The sequence below is a fragment of the Octopus bimaculoides genome, chromosome 23 (genome assembly GCF_001194135.2).
Source record: "Octopus bimaculoides isolate UCB-OBI-ISO-001 chromosome 23, ASM119413v2, whole genome shotgun sequence".
Lineage (NCBI taxonomy): Eukaryota > Metazoa > Mollusca > Cephalopoda > Octopoda > Octopodidae > Octopus > Octopus bimaculoides.
In genome coordinates this window covers 31,940,765-31,947,288 of record NC_069003.1, presented here as the reverse complement: position 1 = coordinate 31,947,288, position 6,524 = coordinate 31,940,765, and the positions used below count along the sequence as shown (strand labels likewise).

The following is a 6,524-nucleotide window of genomic DNA, read 5'->3' as shown; positions in this document are numbered from 1 at the left end:
ATATATATATAATTGTTCTCTCTCTCTCTCTCTTTGGGAGAGAGGCACAAGCACATACACAGACATATACACACACGGCAGTAACTTCCGCCTACCAAATTCAATCACAAAGCTTGCAGATTGCTTTTTGTCCAACCCATGCTAGCATGGAAAGCGGATGTTAAATGACGATGATGATGATGATGATATAATTGTTCAATTTATTGTTTTGTAATAGTGCATTTCTTGTGCAACAGAAATGCAGTGGTAACCTATAGTACTGTAATATTCCAGCAGCAGCAGAATAATAATAATTTACAATGCAGAGAGTATGGTGGGGGGAGCAGTGCAGAGACAATGCAATATCGGAGCAGCAATGTGGTACTGTAATAGAGCAGTAACCAGAAGTGTAATAGTACAATGTGTCGGGAGAACAAAGAGCAGTCAGAGACGATGTCTCACATTACTGCTATCAACTTGACACTGAGTGTAATCAAAGGGAAATATTGCCAGGCCGAATTATAAATACTTTAAGTGTACTAATCTACAGGTATTATAGATTAATGCATTCATACCTGTTTGAGATTAGATCATATCACAGAGAACACCGCCGAAGTCAATTTTAAATGATATGATTGATTTTTGTTTCGTTTTATATACTCTAATTAATAAAGCCATTAATTATTCAGTGCTGTCGAGAACATTGAAGCTCATATCATTTTCATAAATTACCATAACATAAATGTTTAACGTTTGGTTTATTTTGTCAGATGTAATGCTTATTGCTTTTTTTTATTCACATTGTTTTTGAATCGATCATGCATTATTTCATAGCTTTGAGATTTTGATGATATCACCACCATCATCATTGTTTCATGTCTATTTGCCATGCTGGCATGGGTTGGACAGCTTGATAGGAGCTGGAAAGGCCAGGAGCTGCAACAGGTTCCATAGTCTGTTTTGGTTTGGTTTCTACAGCTGGATGTCTTTTCTAATGCCAATCACTTTACAGAGTGTACTAGATGCATTTCTTTCCTTTTTTATATCATTGTCTACTTTGTCAATTCTTTATTTAACCCTTCTCTTACCATATTTCTGTTGAAATACACTGTCTTTGTTGTAATAAATTTTCAAAATGACAAACAACTAAGTAAAATGAATTTGTCCTTATTAACCCCATTAAGTCCCACTGTCCTATAAATTAGGACACTAAATGAGAACATTAAATAAGCTATATCACATTGTCTCAATGTCCTATTTATAGGACACCGAGTATTTCCATTTCTACTTGAGGTAAAGGTGTTTTAATAATTAATTTTTTCATTTTAACCTATTTTCAATCATTTGTAAGAATTTAAAAGTAATATTCAGAAATTTAAGTACTCTGGGACTTAATGGGTTAAACCTGTTGTTTGGGACATCAGTAAACATTAAATTTTGATGGGAGATTTTAATTTAATCCTTTACCATTCAGATTATCTTGTAGCTTTGAGATTTCAATGATGTGATTCTATATTTTTAGAATGACATTGCAGGAGAGGTGTGAGAGATCAGATCCGGTTAGTTTGGACATAAAGCAGTTAGAATATTTAAGCCGGATGTGGCAAGTTTAAATCCTAATGGGTTAAATTATTTTAAAACAAGATGTTTGAATCATAGAACCAGGGGAAGTCTCAGGCAGGTTAGTATCAAAAAGGTTTTAAGACGGTGAGGAGTGATTTGTAGATGATTTGGCTGCTATCTCTAGCTGGTCGAACAACCACCTACACCCTCATTCTCACATCGTCGTAGTGGTAGTGGTGGTGCTGATGAGGATTGTGATGGCTGTTGTGCTGGAACTGATTATGGTAGTCTAGTGCTAGAAACTACACCGATGATAATGATAATGGCTAAGGTGATAGCGGCGCAGGTGGTGGTGGTGCTGGTGGTGGCAATGGTAGTGGTGGTGGTGGTGGTGGTGGTGCTGGTGGTGGTAATGGGAACAATAATGGCAGTAATGGCCACAACAACTACTACAACGACAATGATGACGACAATATCGATGATGACGATGACGACGATGGTGATGATGAATTATTCCAGCAGAGGTTACAAAAAGAGATTCCTATCTTGATGTATGGATTCCTATCAGGACAAAAATCCATACATCGCTCTTTTTCCCCCGCCTCTATTCCACCATAGCATGTCTTCTTGTGGTATTTAGTTTCACTAAACACTTTTATTGTTTCACTCTATACACTACTGATATTACTTATTCTTGTTGTTGCGGTTGTCGTCTAACCTCCTCCAGCTCAGCCCTGACTCAGCTGTGAGCAGTCATGTGATCAGACACATTCCAGCCGTGACCATCCTGTCTGTTATGCACATATAATAGTATATAATAATAATATATTCTTTTATTCTTTTACTTGTTTCAGTCATTTGACTGCGGCCATGCTGGAGCACCGCCTTTAGTCGAGCAAATCGACCCCAGGACTTATTCTTTGTAAGCTTAGTACTTAGTCTATTGGTCCCTTTTGGCGAACCGCTAAGTTACGGCGGCGTAAACACACCAATATCGGTTGTCAAGCGATGGTGGAGGGACAAACACACACACACACACACACACACACACACACACGACGGGCATCTTTCAGAATGTAGTTCTTGGGGAGATTCAGCATGTCACAGAGTGTGGACAAGGCTGGCCCTTTGAATTACAGGTACAACAGAAACAGGAAGAAAGAGTGAGAGAAAGTTGTGGTGGAAGAGTACGGCAGGGTTCACCACCACCCTCTGCAGGAGCCTCGTGGAGCTTTAGGTGTTTTTGCTCAATAAACATTCACAATGCCCGGTCTGGGAATCGAAACCGTGATCCTACGACCGCATGTCCGCTACCCTAACCACTGGGCCGTTGCGCCTCCACCATCATCATGTATGTATGTAAGTGTGTGCATATGTGTTATTTATGTTGCCTTGCATTGAAAGGTGTAAACAGTTAATTAAAAGACCCCTTTAAGACGTTGTCCCAGAATGGCCACATCTGAATGACTGACACCAGTAAAAGAATATGTTGTAGAGAGTGAGAGGTGGGAGGAGAAGATGAAGTTTGGTGGATAGACTGATTAAAATGCTGTGTAGACAGAAACATAAAAGGTAAGTTTATGTCCGATCGTCTGCAGGGGGAAAAAACCAGAAAATCTCTACTCTAGTTTATGCTTTTGTTCAACTGTTTGAATACTAACTATAATCTGAGTATACATCTTTTTGTCACAAAGATAATCTGTATGCAGTCATTGTTTATTGATGTAAACTTTTATATCTAAGTATTTAGAGCTGTAATTCTCTCTATGGAAATGCATGGCTCAGTGGTTAGAGCGTTGGCCTCACAATCATGAGGTTGTGAATTTGATTCCTGGACAAGGCTGTGTGTTGTGTTCTTGAGCAAGACACTTTATTTCACGTTGCTCCAGTTCACTCAGCTGTAGAAATGAGTTGTGAAGTCACTGGTGCCAGGCTGTATCAGCCTTTGCCTTTCCCTTGGATAACATCAATAGTGTGGAGAGGGGAGGCCTGTATGTATGGGCGACTGCTGGTCTCCCATAAGACATCTCAACACTTCTAAAAGCAAACTTCGTTTGTTTACGTTCATCGTAATTTGAATTTAATGTATAATAGCGTCTCATAAAGCCAGATTTCTATACATCTTAAATTTGTGGAAGAGTGTGTTGTGGGGGCAGTTTAGCTTAATCGGTCTAGAGCACCGCGACGCGTAATCACGGAGGTGTGAGTTCGAGTCTCATAGCTGGCCGCCAATACTTTTTTCTGCAAAAATAGGGATAGCTTATCCTGTTGAGGCTATATTATTAGCATCATCCTGTGCTTGAGAATTATATATATATATATATATATATATGTATGTATGTGTGTGTGTATGTATGCATTATCTTCATAATCATCATCATCATTTAATGTCCGTTTTCCATGCTGGCATGGGTTGGACAATTTGACAGAAACTGGAAAGGCCAAGGTTCCATAGTGTTTCTACAGCTGGATGTCCTTCCTAATGCCAACCACTTTACAGAGTGTACTGGGTGCTTTTTACATGGCATCAGCACTTTTTGCATGGCACCATGTATCATCATCACCACCATCATCATCATCATCTGTTGTCCATCTTGGCATCGGTTGGACAGTTTGACTGGGCTGGCATGCTAGAAAGCTGTATCAGGATCCAGGCTGATTTGGCATGGTTTTCTATGGCTGGATGCTCTTCCTAACGCCAACACTCAAAAGGAACTCAGCCACTTTGCCTCCATGCAACCCAGGAGCTTGACCATTTTGCCTCCATGAGGCCCAACGCTCGAAAGGAACTCAGCTACCCCACCTCTGTGAGGCCTAACTCTCGAAAGGTACTCAGCTACCTTGCCCCTATGAGGCCCGATGTTCAAAGGTTGATTTTTTTTTATGTAGCACCAGCACGGGTGTGCACTTGGCTTGACGGTTCCTCTTAAGCAGTTATATAGTGAAGGTGTGCGGTCTACTTGTTAGGATATTGTACTAATGATTGCAAGGTTGCGGTTTCAATTCCCAGACCCAGCAGTGCAGTGTGTTCTTGGGGAAAAACATCTCATTTCCTGTTGCACTGTGGTAATTTCGACATCTGATGTATGATACACTGTGCACCTGTTTTGGCAACTTTAATTTGATGGAGAGAATGAACTAATGTGCAGCAGCACAAACACTTGATCACTGTAAACAAATTATCTGTGCAGGTTGATCAAGCACAAGTAATTACAGAACACTCATATTGTTGTTTATGACAGGAAAGAACCATGATGTATATGATATCTTTAGATTGAGCAAAAATACGAATTTCCAATTTACTGTCGAATGGGTGCGTGTGTGTGTGAGTGCATAAGTGTGTATGCATATGTGTATGTATATATATATATATATATATATATATGGATGTGCGTGTGTGTATGGATGTATGCATATGTGTATATATGTATGTGTATGTGTGTCTATATGTGTGTTTGTGTATGTATATATATATATATATATATATATATGTGTGTGTATGTATGTATTTATGTATGTAAGTATATATATGTATTTACATATATATGTGTGTAGATATATGTGCATAGGTGCAGGCTTAGCTGTGTGGTAAGAAGTTTGCTTCCCAACCACACTGTTCTGGGTTCAATCTTGCTGCATGGCACCTTGAGTAAGTGTCTTCTATTACAGACTCAGCCAACCAAAGCCATGTGAGTGGATTTGGTAGACAGAAACTGAAAGAAGCCCATTGTGTGTGTGTGTGTGTGTGTGTGTGTGTCTTTCTTTGTATCTGTGTTTGTCTCCTACCACCGCTTGATAATCGGTTTTGGTTTGTTTATATCCCTATAACTTAGTGGTTTGGCAAAAGTGATTAATTGGATAAGTACCAGGCTTTAAAAATGTCTACTGGGTTGATTTAACTAAAAATTCTTGAAGGCGTTGCCCCACCATGGCCACAGTCTAATGACTGAAACAAGTAAAAGATAAAAGATATATATATATGTGTGTATTATATATTGTCTCTCTTTCACTATATGTCTATGTTTATCTGTGTATATTAATAGTTTAGTAATAGAGGGAAGGGCAATATCCTTCACTTTATATTTTATTCAGATCTTTCAAAACTGGTGTATGTGTGTGTATGTATATGTGCGTATTGGTACGGGATGACCTGTGCATTGGTATACAGAAATCCCTACCCTTTTAGTATTTAGTATGAGTTACATCTCCTTATACTAAGGTGTATCTAGCCATTCACTAAACGCATATAATAAAAGAAGTAAGAGGGTGATAAAATACCGGTTTTTATGTAATAGATTAAAAACCTAAAACCCTTGAAAACGATGCTGTTGCATGGCCACAATCTGAAGCGTGAGACCATTAAATGAGTAATAGAATGTTCTTTCATTATTGTTGTTTAACTTTTGAGGAGGAGTGAAAGAATAAAAGAATGTGTTCTTTTATTGCTATTATTTAATAACAATAAATTATTTGTAGGCGTCTGTGATATTATAATTACGTCATTTGTTTAACTATTTTGTATAACATTTATTGTTGTTTCCTTCCCTTTTTCCAGGAAAAAGCTATTTATCCTGTTTTCTTTAATATTTTATTTGTTTTCACTATAATCATTGATTTCATTTTCTGTTTTCACCGGATTTTAAAATTTTTTTTATTACAACCAACTTAGTAAAACTCTTATTTGAAGCCTTTCACTGTGGAAATCAGATACATCCACTTAAAGTTTCATTATCCTTAACTGCGGAAAGCAGTTTTACCTACTGCTGTATCATTTGTTGGGGAAAGTCATGTTTGAAACTATTTTTTTTTTTGGAGTGTATTGTTCTTCTGGAATTCCTCATGAGAAGTGTGTGAGGTCGGCTGTTTCAATCTCGTGTGTGTTGTGTTGAAACATCTGTGGCGCTGCTTCTAAGTTGTGTTATACGTGCAGCTTCTCTTTTTTCTTTTTTTCTTTTTTTTTTTTGCCCTTCCTTTTTTTTGTT

General features: G+C 38.1%; 1 protein-coding gene across 5 annotated transcripts in view; it reads left to right on the top strand.

Annotated features, from left to right (window-relative positions):
* The window catches only part of LOC106873743 (TBC1 domain family member 2B), a 158,123-nt gene that overhangs the window by 20,970 nt on the left and 130,629 nt on the right, over positions 1 to 6,524 (top strand). The gene's annotated exons all lie outside the window — the stretch shown is intronic.